The sequence below is a fragment of the Dromiciops gliroides genome, chromosome 2 (assembly GCF_019393635.1).
Source record: "Dromiciops gliroides isolate mDroGli1 chromosome 2, mDroGli1.pri, whole genome shotgun sequence".
NCBI lineage: Eukaryota > Metazoa > Chordata > Mammalia > Microbiotheria > Microbiotheriidae > Dromiciops > Dromiciops gliroides.
Genome location: NC_057862.1, coordinates 307916504 through 307931588, shown reverse-complemented (window position 1 = coordinate 307931588; position 15085 = coordinate 307916504). Strand labels below are relative to the sequence as shown.

General features: G+C 39.6%; 1 protein-coding gene and 2 long non-coding RNA genes across 5 annotated transcripts in view; 1 reads left to right on the top strand and 2 right to left on the bottom strand.

Annotated features, from left to right (window-relative positions):
- The window catches only part of SLC23A1 (solute carrier family 23 member 1), a 36423-nt gene extending 30333 nt beyond the window's left edge, over positions 1 to 6090 (top strand). Inside the window, exon 15 of one of the 3 annotated variants that reach the window (XM_043983669.1) lies at positions 5918 to 6090. The gene's annotated coding sequence lies outside the window, so the exon portion shown is untranslated. Of the gene's footprint in view, positions 1 to 2475; positions 3245 to 4707 lie in introns of those variants that run through there. The other 2 variants (XM_043983668.1, XM_043983670.1) reach the window with 2 other exon arrangements.
- LOC122740866 lies at positions 545 to 4272 on the bottom strand. Its single transcript, XR_006354779.1, has 2 exons — positions 4150 to 4272; positions 545 to 1612 (listed from the first exon to the last, which is right to left on the bottom strand). It is a non-coding gene; the product is annotated as an uncharacterized LOC122740866 (long non-coding RNA).
- On the bottom strand, positions 4276 to 12153 carry LOC122740865. Its single transcript, XR_006354778.1, has 3 exons — positions 12013 to 12153; positions 5532 to 5697; positions 4276 to 4336 (listed from the first exon to the last, which is right to left on the bottom strand). It is a non-coding gene; the product is annotated as an uncharacterized LOC122740865 (long non-coding RNA).
- Positions 12154 to 15085: the final 2932 nt, after the last annotated feature.

Below are 15085 nucleotides of genomic sequence, written 5' to 3'. Positions count from 1 at the left end.
AGACACATGTGAGCAAAGGGAGGAAGTTAGAAGGGCCCGAAATTAGGGAAGAAATAGGGAAAGCTCTTCATTTTATTTTGAGGCCAGAAATACAGGGTGCTGCATCCAGTTATAGCATAAGGACCCCTAGGATGACAAAAGAGTAGTGATGGGCCTTGCAGTTTGCTTTACATGTTTATTTCAAAAGAGAGGCATATCTAGTTCGGTAATCTGTATGCATGTACCACAACAATTTGAAATCCAACAAAGCCTACCTATTTGTTCCTTTACCATGTGAGAACCCTGCTGGCAAGGTTACTGAGCCCACAGATAAAAAGTGGTTTTCGGGGCAGCTAGGTGGCACAGTGGATAGAGCACTGGCCCTGAGTCAGGGGAGGAATACCTGAATTCAAATCCAGCCTCAGACACTTAACACTTACTAGCTGTGGTGACCCTGGACAAGTCACTTAACTCCAATTGCCTCACTAAAATAAATAAATAAATAAATGAAAGTGGTTTTCTCCATAGGGGAGAATTCTTGCATCCAATAAACACAACCATTAGCTCAGTTCTACTATTATTTATTTTTTTAAATATTTTTGAAAAAATATAATTTTTTTACAATATTTTCAACTTAAACACTATTCACACTGAACACGTATGGCAGCTTAACCTACCCAAATATGGAAGTTTAAGAAGCCAAAACTGTTCTAGCTTTGTTAAAAGAAAAGTTTGTTGTGCTGATAGACTACTGTGTAGTGATGATTAACAAAGCAAGGGAGAAAAGCACCACTCAAATCAGAATGCTAAGACTTCCTTGGTTCAATTTGACTAAGTGTTATATGCTAGAATTTACATAGACACAGCTATGAAGTACTGGGGAACTTGGAAGATGACGTAATTTTTAAATTACACTCCTCCTTGGATGTATAAGTAGTAGGAGTGGGTTTCAACATTTCTAACATGATAACATAATGTAAAAATCAGGGGGTAGTTTTCATCTGTTTGTTACTTTGTAACTTCAGGAGCCACTCGAGACCAGCTGCTTGTGTGGAGCTCTTTCATTACCACGTCTAATCTTGAAATACAAGTTCCTCTCCACGGGGACAAATACGATAAGTAACAATACTGAAGTCTGAACGAAGTAATTTTGTGTAACAATTAGAACTTTACTTCCAAAATGTGACTTTTTTTTTAAGTTAGGGCATTAACAGGTGTTGGTTAACAACCAAGTGACCAGTTTAGTCCTCAATTAAAACAAATCATTTAGTCAAATTTCTAAATCTCTTTCAGAGGTTGTCTGATTTGTCACAACTTGACTGGTGCTTCTTTCCTCACTGTCCTTCACATCAAGCCAAGGGTCCAATTATTTTCAGTAAACGTTTGACAGCTTTTTACTTAATAACAGTCTCAGGCACTTTTATTAAGCATGCAAGACTAACAAAACTTTGGGCAATGCATAAGTGTAACACAGTGACAAGAAGGGAGAAGCTTTTACAATTAAGTCTTCTAATACTGCCTTCACAGTGTGGAAATTGTGCTACATCCACCAAAGAGGGCCCCGTCTACTCAAATATTTAGTACTTCACCCCAGGAACAAACTCCTTTGCATTTGATTCAGATTACTCTTGACCTGGAAAGTAAGAAAGCAAGTTTACTAAGAGACTGCTCCTAAAAGCTCATTAGTATTCATTATTTCCCCACATGCAAAAGTAGTGTTATGGTCAAGACAAAGCAACAACTCAAGGTTCAATTCCTTCAGTCATTAACCCCACATCTCTAGTGAAACTGAGAACCAAATGTAATATCTTTCCGACATTAAAGTTATGGAAGCTTGAAGTCAGGGAAGTTTTATTTTAACCAGGAATACACATTCTGTATTAACTGATGGCATGGCTTTGCTCAAAGGGTTCTGGTGATCTAATCATGATACCTGCTTTTCTTTGAACACCAAAAAACTTAGGCCACTGAAAGTTACAGGTATTGTAACAGGGTTCTTTATATATTAAGAACAAAAATTTCCTGATATGGAAATACTTTTACTGTAACACTTAGTTGGCCAGTCAAGTAAGTAATTATGAGTGATCAAGTCTGCAAGATGACCTAGAACCTAGTTTCTCTTTGCTCTCCCTGTCACTGACTACCTTTAGGAAGCTGAAAGATGTAAAATTCAAAATTAGTCATTCTACTACTTGTTAGCATTAGGGATGAGGAAAAATATCAAAATATTAATCCTGTCTTTTCTTTTAGTATGTGGAAAACAAAAGCTTTCGAAAATCTGCAGGCAATGTTGTAAGGCACAGACACTCATACTGGGAGCCAAGAGGACCTAGGTTCTTAGTCCTTCTCTAGTTCTAGATCGCTGGACTAGTTGTGTGACCCTTGGGCAAGTGATTCCTTTTAAAAATTATGCCTTAGTTTCTCTAAAATGGTGGTTAGTTGGGCTAGATGATCTCGAAGGTCCTTTTATAGCTCTAAAATTCTATTATTTTTTAGGCTTTCCTCAGGCCTGCAAAGTGCAGAGGACAAAGCATAAGGGAGAAAAGGGATGCTTCTGAATTCACAAATTCTTCTTCCACCTCTTGATTTGGCAACCGATGAAGAGGATGCACTCCAGGGCTGGGATACCTGGGCCTGCTATATGCAACCTGCTTTTAGGTCACCAGCTAGAAGCTGAACATTATTACAGGCATGATGATGATCCTGTGTCAAGAGCCACATATTTGCACATAATAAGTACTTCCTTGGTCAGGATGTATCCCCCTGCCCAAGTAAATAATACAAAAAACACCAAAAAACCCCACCCATGTCATATTAGGTCTGAAATGTATATGTCTTTTTGGCAACTACAGAGAAAAACATCATTCATATTTTCAGCAATACCCATAGGCATTCAAGTCAAACAATCCAGGCACTGTACTGTAGTCATAAGGAGTAGGACATCCAAAGTTTGTATTCTTTATACCTAGGCACTTCCTTACATAAATACTTACTTATTGACTGAATTAATAATGTAGTTCTAAAAAGGCAGATACTCAGAATAAAAGTACTTGTTCCAGCAATAGCTCTGTGTTTATTATAACAAAGGACACACACTGTAAATTTCAGTGTTCTCTAGTAGCCCTTCTGAATAGTACCAAGCTCAGTGACCAAGCAACAGCTGCAAATGATCGTTTCCGAAACTGGGAGTGAATTCCTGAGTGGCTAGGGGTTGTAAATAGGATAGAAAATGCTGGCATCAGTCCTCACTAGGTTCCTAGTTTGATTTTAGCCTTATTAGGTTATTTTAATCTGAAACGAATTTTATCAAATAAAGATGATGGGCCCCATGCTAAATGCTCATATTTAGCTTATATCAGAATTCTGGGTTTTTTTTTTTCCTTATTGCAAATATGAGTCCTGTATATCAATAGCTGTCAACAATGAAAAAGGAAGGAAAATTTAAAAACACACCATTTGTGTAATTTATTCAAATATAAGATCATAAGTGATGAGTAAAGTATTTGTATCAAAGCTTTAGAGGTTATAAAAGATCATTGCTACTAAAATGACTCAATGGCTGTGCAAATATTTAGAACCAGAATTTAATTTCTCAAATTTACATAAACCTGTTTCTCAACCAACTAATAATCATCATGGCCCCTCTTTTAAAGTAATATAAATAAAGCAATTCTTTAAATATCCTAGAAAAGGAATTGAGGAATGGAGATTAAGTGATTAAGACCAGGAATAAATAAATGCTCAATATGAGACTAAAACCAAGGATACTCTGAACGTTATTCCATATTGGGGCTGAAGCAATTCATATCAGTGTAACCCCATCACAGAATCCCAAGCTTTGGAGGAGCATCACAACAATTTTAGCCAACAGAACTACTTCTGACAGAAAAATGAATTAGTAGGATAGAGGATTTTAGAGCTGGGGAAACTTTAGAGATCATCTAGTCCAATGCCCTTATAGTACAGGATGAATAAAGAGGCTTAGAAAGATAAGATGCTGGTGTAAGGGCATACAACTAGTAAGTGGTACACCGGCAAGGATTTGAACCTGGGTTTTCTGAGATCTACCTGTTCAGTACACTTTCTTTAAGAGTATAGACAAGCTTTCCCCACAAATAGCAAAGCGGAAACTAGTTTTTTAAAAGATGAAAATAATTATATATATTTTACCACAAGATCCTCCAGAGAAGAAACTGTCACTGATGACAAGGGTCATTAAACTGGTCCGGAATTTGGTCCATAGTTTGTGGGAGGTCTCAGAGCTGGAATGAACCATTCATGTTTCTTCTTCTTTCTTTCCAGCATTTCTTGGAAACAGCTTTCAATGAATTCTTCTTACCCACAACTCCTCTTCAATCTGGGCAGTGTCTAAATGAAATTTCAATTTAAAACATTAAAAAACAAATAACAATATTCCCCCTTTGCCTCTGTTCTAATGAGGATTCACTTTTAAAATTGAAGCATCTGGGGCAGCTAGGTGGTGCAGTGGATAAAGCACCTGCCTTGAATTCAGTTCAAATCCTACTGAGTTCACATTCAACCTCAGACACTTGACACTTACTAGCTATGTGACCCTGGGCGAGTCACTTAACCCCCCACTGCCCCAACAACAACAAAAAAAATAATGAAGCATATGCTAAGGTTACTTTAGAGTTAGTAATAGGTTACCATAGAGTTACTAATATTAACAGAATATTTTTCTTTTCCTCCACTGTTTGTGTTTGACAGAGAAGCAACAAGACAAAGCAGAGGGCATTACTTTTGAATGTGTTCATCTGGTATGAGGAAGCCATATTGGCTACAGGTTGACAATATCATTACTTAAGAGTACTCACTTGAAGAAGATCAAGCCCTAAGAGGAACACTACCAAGTTTACATTGTTTTTTATGATAATGCTGAAGAAGTGGCAGTCAAATGCAATTTGAAAAGGCATAATCTGACATACCATTGTGCTGACTAAACTTGAAGTTCACTGCCAATGTTTGAGTCAGGACATATGATGAACTGATAAAAATGTGTCTGAGTAAACCAAGACACTCACCATTTTCGGAAAGACAAACAGCTATGATAACTAAAATCTGAACTTGAAGAAAATAAGGCTTTTGAGGAGTTGGCTTAGGCTCCTACCTACATGTTTAACCATGATACAGTGATCCTGGTATAATTAGACTGGTGTCTTAGGCGAAGAGAGAGTCCAAATTTAGAGAGTAAGTACAGTCATGAGAGCCTGCATTGCAGAAAGACCTGTGTTTCAAGTCTTTCCTCTAATATAGAGCCTGGTGTGATGCTGGGCAAGTCATTAAGCCTCTTAATGCTTTTAGATAGGCTCAAACACTATAAGTTGCACAGAAGGAGCTGACCTACACTGGTACAAAGAATTCCCTCACCTCGGCAATCCCTGTACTAAGGAGCCCAGAGTCTTATTTGTCTTAGTTGCAAAATATGAGGTAAGGAACACACTCCCCCAGGCAAAATATAAGTCTATTTACTCCAAGCCTAGAAGAGCACGAGGACTGGGGAAAAAATCTTTACACAAAATACTACTACTAACCTGTCTGTTGAATTCCTCTTCATTTTCCATCCACATGTATCTCAGCAAATGGATTATCATCTTCATGAGAATGGACCATTAATAATCACATCTTCATTGATGATGCTTGGGCTAGTACTGCTGCGACTTGGATCTTTCATGGTTGTATGTTAGTTGTTTTTGTAACCTTACAAGAAGAAGTTTAATGTTAGTTGAGAATGTCAAGAAAACACACTACCATGCAAATTATTGAGGTCATGTAAGCCAAGAAAGCACTTCAAAATGCTTTGTTAAATGACAAGAAATATCTAGAAATTACTGAAATCTACCTAAAATAATCCAGATAAATAATGAGCAACAATGTCAAAAGCTGCTTCAAAGCTTTGTTGTTGTTTGTTTTTTAAAAGGAGATCTCAACACAGACTGCACTGGAATGGGAATACAGAGACCTAGGTTCTAGTCCATGCACTGGCACTAACACCACGTTCTGTGACTCTGGACAAGCCCACTCTCTATGTTTCAGCTGCAATAAGTGTGAAATAGAAGAAGTAAACTACTTTAATCTCTAAGGTCCCTCAGAGCTCTATGAATTTTTTATTCATTTATTTATTCATTTTACCCATCCATCCCTTTGCTTTACAGAACTAGGCTCATTCTGGAAAAGCTAGTGGTCAATTAATTTCTACAAAACCAATTTTATTTTTAGGTTGATTCCCATTTTATAAACCAGACCTTTTTTCCCCTCGATTGGAAAAAGTACAAAAACTCTAAACCCCAAATAAAACTGAGTTTGTGTTCAGTCCCATTAAATTCAGGTTCTAGCAGTAGTATACTTGTAGTGCTACATATTCTCTGAAGAATGCCATGAAGTACCATTCTAGAATCTCTCCCCTATTGTCAACTCCCCTTCTCCTAACACCCTCTTTCTCAGGACCTGGGAACTTACATACTTCCCATTTAAGGATTCTAGCAAATGAACACCTTCCTTCAGATGTTTGATTTCTAGTAAAGCTGGGATGTATCACAATCTGCTAATATATACTATCATCTAACATAGATGGAGGCTCATAGACTTACAGATGGAAGGGTCCTCAGAGGCTAGGCCTTCTATCCCCTTCATTTTATAGAAAAGGGAACTGGTCATCAGAGAGGTTAAGTGTCACAGAGGTAGTGTTAGAGGCTAGGTATAATACAGGCAGAAAATGCAAGTTTAAATTTTTATATTTTAACATTTTAAGAAATTTTATAAGATGTTTAAAGGAAGTTTATTAATGATCCAAACAGTAATTGTAATGAATTCATGACAAAGGGGAAAATGATAGAGTGCAGTTTAGCACTCTATCATTTAGCACTATTTAGCCCTGCCTTTCCTGAGGCTACACTATACTAAAACTTAAGATTTCCTACCAGAAACATGGCTACCTTAGATAAAATTCATAGAAGTTGATTTGGCATGTGTGACACCTGGACCCTTAAATTCAGTCTAGAGTTTTGTCTGTATTCCTAAGTATTAACATTCCCAAATAAGCCTGAAAGTTAATAATAAACAAATGTTTACCTTATGACTTCAATCTTTTGTTTTATGTAGTTTTATTTTGGGATTGAGGCACAGCCAGGGATTTAAATGATGACCTTTTCCCCAATCACTATCCCCTAGGCTTCTTGTGGGTTACTACTCACAAAGTAGCCATGCAGGTCCTTCCCCACCACCTTAGAGCCCCTTAATCCTAGTTAGTTTCAGCTGGGGTGGGAGAGAGTGTTGAATAGTGATAGAACACCTGTAAAGTATTGTTGATACACTAAGATGCAGTAAGTTTTGCCTCTTTCACTATGATAAAACCCAAACCATGCAGTAGAAATCTATTCAATTTTTCCTTCCAAGTTCAGGATTCTTTAGTCCACAATAGATGACAACTACAGAAAAAGAAATTTCAGTATCAGCTGGGGTGGGAAGCATGGCACTCTGAAAGCAGATAAGACAAGGATTCAGAAAATTAATTTTTATGGTGGAAATATTTTGCTGTTATATTTGTAATTTAAGTCAAAGGAAGCAAAGATAATTTCAACTGCTGTATTTGCAGGTTGAGTTTAATAAAACCCTCTAGAAAAGAAATTCAAAGAGAATTGCCTACGTCTTGTCAAATACCCAATATGTTCATGAAAGTAACTGAGTTACATTTTCGACCTGACTCAAAAATATCACTAACAACCAGATCTGTCCTGCCTTTACAATTGGCCAGAGCTAAGTCTAAATGGGTATTCAAAATATCTTCTATAACCAAGCTATATTCAAAGGTACCTTCTAACAACTTTAACAGTGCCTTTTTGTTCTACTACTTAAAATTTCATAGGAAACGAATCCCACTTTTCCAAAAACTTCCATATTAAAGTACAAAGATAACATCTCTTTAAAGAATGCAACCACAAAATTCAAAAGCTTAGGGCACTAAAAACAAGGCTATCCAAGAACTGGATTTGTACCAGTCAAATTTAACTTGCCAGAAACTAAATACATGATGCACGAGAAATATCCATATGTACTGAAATACTAATTTGATTTCAAATATGCTTTAGCAACCACTTGAGTATCATACAGAATCAGATCTAGCAAAAGTCCTGAATTAAAGCCTTTTCAAAAGTGTTATGGGCAAAAGTTGTGCCAATACAATGATGAAACCTGCCTAGGCAAGTTCTGGAGCCTAGTAAACATCAGGGACTCCTCTCCTTTCTTGATGGCAACTACTAAAAGATGCTGAGCAAGGAAAGGATTAGGAAATAGGTCTTAAGCTTTAAACAATGCAGTCAGACAGGAGCTAGGTCAGCTTTTTGCCCATTATCACTCATCAAACCACCTCTGCTTTGAAGGCCATAAAAGACAAGTAGCTGACCAGGATCACTTTTAGTCAAGTAGGGCTGTTCAAGTAATTAAAAACTGCAACAAGCAAGAATTAACAAGAATTGACAATGATAACGATGACTACTACTACTACATCATCTTACCCACAAGAGGAAACAATTGCTGACTAGATTTGGGTCTCTAGTCACAAGTGGGAGCAAGAGGGGTGAGTGTCCCCTACTCCCAGAATAGGTTATATATCTGTTTAAAGGGCTTAATGTATGGTGAGATTGAACATGTTTTATTCCTTCCCCCTACAATCAAATCCTTTACCCTCCTGGTACCATAGGTATCTTTCAAGGTTACTTCATTTGAACCTCATCAATCTTTAGCTTCACTTTCTCAGCTTTGTCAGAAATTGACCATTACTATTATTAGCTGACATCTCCAATGCACTTTACAAACATCTGATCTTGACGTCTGTCCTGTTGTGGAAGGGAGGTAGAAACACAATGAAGTAACTGGGACTCAATAATTTTATCTTCTACTCCAAAAGTAAGAGTGACTAATGGACCTACCCAACTAGATAATTAAATTAATAATATTAGTACTATTGTAGGGCTGCTGAGAGTTACAGGAGACTAATTACCTAAATTAAGCTCAGCTCTGAATGGCCAGACTGAATACAAACTAAAAGCTTTTAGAATTGGAGGAAAATAGGTGCTAGAAGTAACAAATTCTAACCAAAAATAAAACAAAAACTCCCCAGAGGCCATTTACTCCAAACCTCTCATTTTATAGTTGAGGAAATTGGGAAATTGAGACTGCCAAGGTCACACAGCTTAAGTAGTAGATATCAGAGACAGGATATGAATGCAGGTCTCTTCCTGACTCCAAGTTCAGGCCCTATCCATTACACAATTTCTTCCAATTTCAATTAGGGAGAACTTTTATTTTTATTTCTAACTCAACAATTTTAGTTTAATTCAAAAATGGGTATGTGCTGAATAAGTACACAACTAAAACAGAATAAAGGAGATATAAAGCTATTATCAAAACTTTATAGTGTGTCTGCATTATAATTTTATCCAGGGGCGGCTTCTGCATGCAGAAAATTTCCTCCAAAACTTAATTCATATATATTACCAGGTTAGAGGAAAAAACAAACACATTAAAACCACACTAAAATCTAGGGTCACTTGCAGATGATACCATGTTTAGTAGTAAAAACCTTATTTTCAAACATTGATGTTATCTTTTCATAGTATCTTAATAAGACCACTTTTAAATCTGCAGGAAGATTCTTAGAAGAAATCTCAAAGTGTTAAATGGTATGATTTTTTAAATCTTCAATTGTTAGAGAATAAAATGAGACTTTTTTCCTTTGTTTATTTCAGGAAAATTATAATTTTGACAGGATGTACTGACTCAAAAAAGTAGTTAAATAACCCCTCTGCTAGTTCCTGCAAGAAATAAAAAGGTTCCCAAATGACCGCTGAAAGTCTAAGTAATATTGCTAAATGAGATCAGATTAACATCATGTCAGGACATTGTCAAGACAAGAGCCATAGTGCAATCACCTGGGATAAAATTTATTGGCATTAATGTAAAAACATGCAAATTGTTACATAATTCTGTCTGAAAACAATGATAGAAGTAGTAACTAACATTTTATAAATTAAAAGATCTTAGTTCTGTGTTTGAATGTTTGGGGTCCATTATCTTAGACCTTTAAAACATTATTTTAATGAACATGAAGTTATGGGTCTACAAAAAACCTTCCATTCTGTAGTAACAAATTTGTACCCCTAATCTTAGCCAGCAGTTTAATAAGGGGGACCATAAATATACAGATGCCCTGGAACTGTAGATAAAACTCAAAGGACACATCATGCTAATAATAAATTAATTAATAAACAAATTAATAAACAAATCACAATTATCACGCACTGGACCTATTGGACTGTAATGGTAATGGAGAAGACTTTTAAAAGGATGAGTTAAAGAGATGAAAGAAAGTGTAAATCCAAACGTTTGTGTGTGAGGATGTAGTATAGGAACTCCAAAACATTGTAAACAAGTGCATTCAAATTTCAATTCTGGGATGCATATATTTATTTATATGAAAAGTTCAATGAAGAGCCTAAGTTCGTTCCTTGAGGACAAGAGCTAGATCCATTTTCCTTAATTCTCCAGTATCTAGGAAATACTCAGGAGTGGATACTTTGTATCAGATGTAGTGTCTGGTTCTAGAGAATTACATTGTGTCTGAATCAGTCGGCTTAGACTAAGAACTCTGCAGTAACTTACACTCTTCACCTAGTCCAATGAAGTTTTATTAGCTTCTCAGTGTTTAGCTTTGCACATTCTATGCATGCTTCCAACTACTGCCCCCCCATAGAAATATAATCTTTCTTGATCTACATTATTCACCTCAGCCATCACTTTTTGTGCATGTGCATAGGGCAAGATTATCATGAGACTACCTAATAAGTGATGGAGCTTAACCAAAATCACTGTCATATTAACTTGAAACACATCCTCCTTATACAATATCATATGTCTTCTCCTAACTCTAAGGTGTACTCAAATTTAAGTCGGGAATTTTCAGAGTGATGGGAAAGAATTTCAAAGTCTCCACAAAAATGCTTGTTCATAAATACAATCCTTAATTCCACATAAGGTGACAAGAATAGGGAGAACAGCAATTACACTAAAAACAAACCCACAAGATTTTTTGTAATGGCCGGCTTAACAAAAATAAACTTGGAAAAGTTATTGACAAAGCCAACCTTTTCCACAAGCTATTGTGTCCGCCTCTCTCACAGAAAGAGCTCAGAGGTTTGGTGAGCATTCTTAGTTATTTGCAAAAGTCAGTGAAGGACTAGAAGCCAGCAGAATGCTTTAATGCTCTAGAAAATGCCCAGGCTATAGTTGCTGCGGTCCACTGTGTCCCGAAAACCTGACCCAGGTGAGGGATAGAGAAACACAGAAGCAGCTTGGGGAACGAGGGGTACCTTTGATATGTGTAGCACCTGCATATGTGCCCCAAGCATGTGCTACAATAACCAAAGCTTGGAGGGGAGGTGGGTGGACCAAGAATGGACTTAGAGAGAACAGTAAAGATTCCAAAGGGCTACGAACAGCTCCCCACCCCTCCCCGCCTGGAATACTTTGAGGGGTTCCCACCAAGACAACCCACCCCTCTTCGGATTAGCAAAGACTGGCGCAGGCGCGGCAAGGGTGGAGGGGGAAGGGGGGAAAACGTTGCGCGTGGTGACGCGCAGGCGCAGACAGGAACAAACAATGAGCTTTGTTGCCCGGGCCGCGGCGGGGGGCGGAGGGAGTAGGGAAGAGAGGTGTGTGCGGAGAGGGGGGAGCGGACGGAGGGAAAGGTTGGTATCCCGGCAGCCCCCGCGCGCCACCAAAGACCCGGATGGAAAGCCGCGAGAACCCAAATAATAATCATGACAATAAAAAAGTCACCGCCATTTCATGGGGGAGAAGACAGAGCCCTCCTCCCCTCACACCCGCTAAGACCAGGAGGGACCAAGGCTCCCGCAGCCCGCAAGGCCTCTCAGGCTCCCTCAGCCGTCATGGAGTCCCCTCTCAGCTGCTGCGCCGCCCCCTCCTCCCGCCGTTCCGCCCGGAGGGGGCCCCCCTCACCCAGTGCACGGCAGCGGGGACGGCAGCCAGCGAGTCCTGTCGGCCTCAGCGGATCTCCACAGGCAGCGCCGCTCCCCCCGCTCTACGTGCGCTTCACCCGCCGCCTCCCTTCCCCAGTCCAACAAACACCCAGCCCGGAAGTGACCTCACTTCCGCTGTCGGCCCCGCCCCCCATTCTCTCCTCCCTCCCTCGGCTTCCACTAGACCTAAAGCGCGCGCCTACCCTTCTCTTACTTAGCTCCTCCCTCCCCCGCCAATCTTCGGCCGCAAGGCGGCTACAAGATCTGCCTGCAACGGACTGCTTCAACGCTAGTCCCCTAGGTCGGGTAGTACCAGGGGAGTCAGGACTTCTGGCTTCGCTTAGGGTAAGGCAATAAGGATCCATATGTCAGAAAGCCCCCATGCCCATTCTACAGAAGCGAAGACTAAGGATCCGAAGAGGATTGGGCGGAGGTCATCTACTGGGTTGGGAGACAAAGCTCAACCTTCTTAGAGGGAGGTAGCTCGGGGAGGATTGACAGGTGATAGATGACTGACAGGTGCACACAATGGTCAGCGTGTCCGTACTGTTTCAGATACACACTGACGCTCATAGCCCTCCTGGACAGTTGTAGGACTTAAACACAGAGACAGTGAAGGGGCTTTAAAAGGCTTCCAGAAAGCCTGATCCGAGGCCTAAACGATAGATGGGATGCAACCGGGTAAGGACTGGCAGAACTCTGCGGGAAGGTGCGCTGGATTCCTTTCTCAGCCCCGAAGATGGGAGGGCCGTTCTCCCTCCCCCAAAGGAAACTCCAGTGCGGGTCGCCCCTTTATTGTCTAATCATTTTGCCTCGGCGGAAGCTGACCAGTCCAAACAGGGCTTTTTCTCATCCTATCGTAGTGATAGAGCTTGAGTCCATTTTCTACAGCAGCGGGATTTTAATAGTTCTCTGAAAACCCAGTATCTTGAGTAAAGTATGACCCCATAATGTAGGGAAAAAGTTTGGCCTCTTCAACCTGGAAGAGCCTGGAGGAGAAATGAGGTGGGGCCCCATCCTATCAGTCTCGAATGAGTCACCGGAGAACAGCTGAAACGGGGGGACAGCCCCAGTTTTGGAAGTAGCAAAGGATCAGGTATGAAAAAGCTAAGGGAGGACAGCTGGAACCGACAAACATAGGGGAGGGAGAGGGCTGGGCGGAAATAGTAGCTTAGTTTCTGCTCAAGACTTGACAGGAGATGAAATAAAGTATCTGAAATAACTTGGTGTTAATGAGTCACTTAGCCATAATAATTCTCAAAGCCCAAACTACATTCAAGTCTTAAAGGAGGGGAAGTTTTAAGTACTGAAATGTTACTTTGTTTCCTTTCATCCAAGTAGCTTAAAACCTTTGCCTTGTCCATTGTACAGTTGTAAAGTTTGGGACCCAGTTGGTTCTTTATTACAATAAACTGATTTTGTCTATCTGCAAAAGGGGGAATAACAAGCTATTTGGACAAAGGTTTAATTTTTGGCTTTGTATCCCCCGACCTTCAGGTAAACGCTTGACAAACGTCCTTGATAAAATGTTTGCTCAATGAGTTTTCTTCCTACATCCTGCATTCAGGGAGATCTGACTTCAGAACATGAAACATTAAAGTGCACTCCCTTTGCAATGTTAAGAAACAATCCAGGTATCCTCTTTTTTGGGGGGGAGGGGGGGCTGGGCAATGAGATGTAAGTGACTTTGCCGAGGTCACACTGCTAGTACCTGTCAAGTGTCTGAGTCCGGATTTGAACTCAGGTACTCCTGAATCCGGGGCCAGCGCTTTATCCACTGCGCCACCTAGCTGCCCCCTTGTATCTACACTTAATTGCTAAGCAGGGAAAGAAACCTGTGGAATTTTAGGGGTCTAGGGCTAAGGCGCATATATAATCTGGAACTGAGGGGGAGGGGAGGGGAAAGGCTGGATGGTAGTAGCATTTGGAGATGTCTTTTCAGTGACTTCATTTGCATGCTACTGCATAAGACCATCTCTTTAACAATGTATTTTGGGGTGCAGCTAGATGGCGCAGTGGATAGAGCGCCGGCCCTGGAGTCAGGAGGACCTGAGTTCAAATCTGGCCTCAGACACTTAACACTTACTAGCTGTGTGACCCTGGGCAAGTCACTTAACCCCAATTGCCTCACTAAAAAAAAACAATGTATTTTGGCAATGCCATGACCAAGAACCAGCAAAAACTAAAATCTCAAAACACTGTCACAATAGGGGCCAGTTTCACACTTCCCATGGACAGAACAGTTCAGTTGCCAGTATGTTGCAAGTTTTAGTCAGGGCTGAAGAATTTAGGTAAGGATTAAAAAAAAAAAAAAAGATTGGGGGACAGGGGAAGGCTTGAGGAGTCCTGCTCCTATTTGGTTGTCAAATAATAACCAAACTTATAAAACTAAGCCCATTTCTGACTCATGCCACCCCACTGTGACCCAACAGCATCGTCCCATGGGACTAAATATCGAAGTTATATGAAATTGGTCCTTCTCTTCCCAAACCATATCAATGTTATAAGCAAGCTTGTGTAGTTCCTTAAATGGCAGCAGTTGGTTTTCTTTGTAGCCTGAGGCAGTCCAAAAAGTATAGCAGGCTTGCCAGATTCAGCTCTAGCTAGATAAAGGGAAGAGGATAATCTAGACACATCTAAGTCCAAAGCAAGTACAAATAGCCAGATAGTGCCAGATTAGCCTGTAATTAAAGTGGACAAATTTTAAATGACTTATGGAAAAATAATGGACAATTATTCTCTTTCTGTAGTACCCACACAGAAAACATGAATACTTGATTATTCTACTTATCGAGCACAGGACTCAAATATTCTCTTGAATTAATAAATGCAAGTCAGCTATATCTACTACACTAAGCTCTTTGTGTGGAAAAACTTTTAATTCTGAGGAACAAAAACAGGACCCTGAATAATAACAGGCAACCAAGTAAATACTTAAAATTTTAAAAACTCTTTAGATTTTTAATTTGACCTTTAATCAATGTCTTTTCTTTCTAAACGTCTCAAAGCATTGCCTAATACGATTATGCATGACAGAAATGGTAATTATGTTC